We start from the raw sequence: 918 nt of genomic DNA on the forward strand, positions 1-918 counted from the left end.
ACCCACCCGCTATCAAGGCAGCTGCCTATCATGTCATGCCCTACCTGCACAGGTGTGCTGGCTACTCAAATGATCCAATTAAGGAGGCCATTTAGTCAGCAGCAGCAGAAGTCCTGTGCCTGGACGCTCCAACAGGGGCCAGACACAAGCAGAAGCAGAAGCAGCAGAAGCAGCAGCAGCACCACCTTTTGTTTTTTGGCTGCAGCAGCAGCAAGGCCCACAGGGCTGGCTAGCTGGCTAGCCAGCAAGCAGGTAGCAATGAAAGTAGGAATCTTTCTTTTTAACCCTGTAAGGGGGTGGTGCACTGTACCCGAAGATACTGCCATATCGGGTCAATGCATAGGGCGACGGAAGCAAGCTTCGAAATCGGCCCCCGTTCTCAAAAATCCATTTAATATATGGTCCCCAGATAGGGGACGTATCAGATATTAAACTGATAAGAACAGATACTACACTTGATCTTAGCCAAAAGGCCGAGAAGCGATAACCGTGAAAGGGGCGGGCCCAACAAGGTCCCCTTCATGGGCACTATCACTGCTTGCTGTCAGGGAGGCTGCCAGACAATTTTCCATGCACACTCTGGGCTGGGGGGCAGTCAACCACCAGTACACACAGCAGAACCTAAACCCATACCATTATTGCTAAGCAGCAAGACAGGGGCCCATTGCACTCCCACGGGGCCTTTTTAAATGCAATCCATAACCCGGATTTGCCAGGAACCCTTCTTACTCCTCCTACTTGCATGTGACACTGGGCTTAGGATCTGCATAGGAAACACACACACAAGCACACACCTACCTTTGTTGCCTGCAGATGCCTCCTTGGCTGTCCCCAAACGGTATCAAACCAACACCCACGGGAAGCTGTAAGCATAGAGGACATGCCTGCACCCCATTGGACTTACCTGTGTGGGTTAAA

The 918-nt window shown here is 51.7% G+C and overlaps 1 non-coding gene across 1 annotated transcript; it reads right to left on the reverse strand.

Annotated features, from left to right (window-relative positions):
• Nucleotides 1-294: 294 nt before the first annotated feature.
• LOC130351757 (U2 spliceosomal RNA) lies at nt 295-485 on the reverse strand. The gene has a single exon (XR_008888319.1). It is a non-coding gene; the product is annotated as a U2 spliceosomal RNA (small nuclear RNA).
• Between the last annotated feature and the right edge of the window lie 433 nt (nt 486-918).

The sequence above is a fragment of the Hyla sarda genome, unplaced genomic scaffold (genome assembly GCF_029499605.1).
Source record: "Hyla sarda isolate aHylSar1 unplaced genomic scaffold, aHylSar1.hap1 scaffold_994, whole genome shotgun sequence".
In the NCBI taxonomy this organism is placed as follows: domain Eukaryota; kingdom Metazoa; phylum Chordata; class Amphibia; order Anura; family Hylidae; genus Hyla; species Hyla sarda.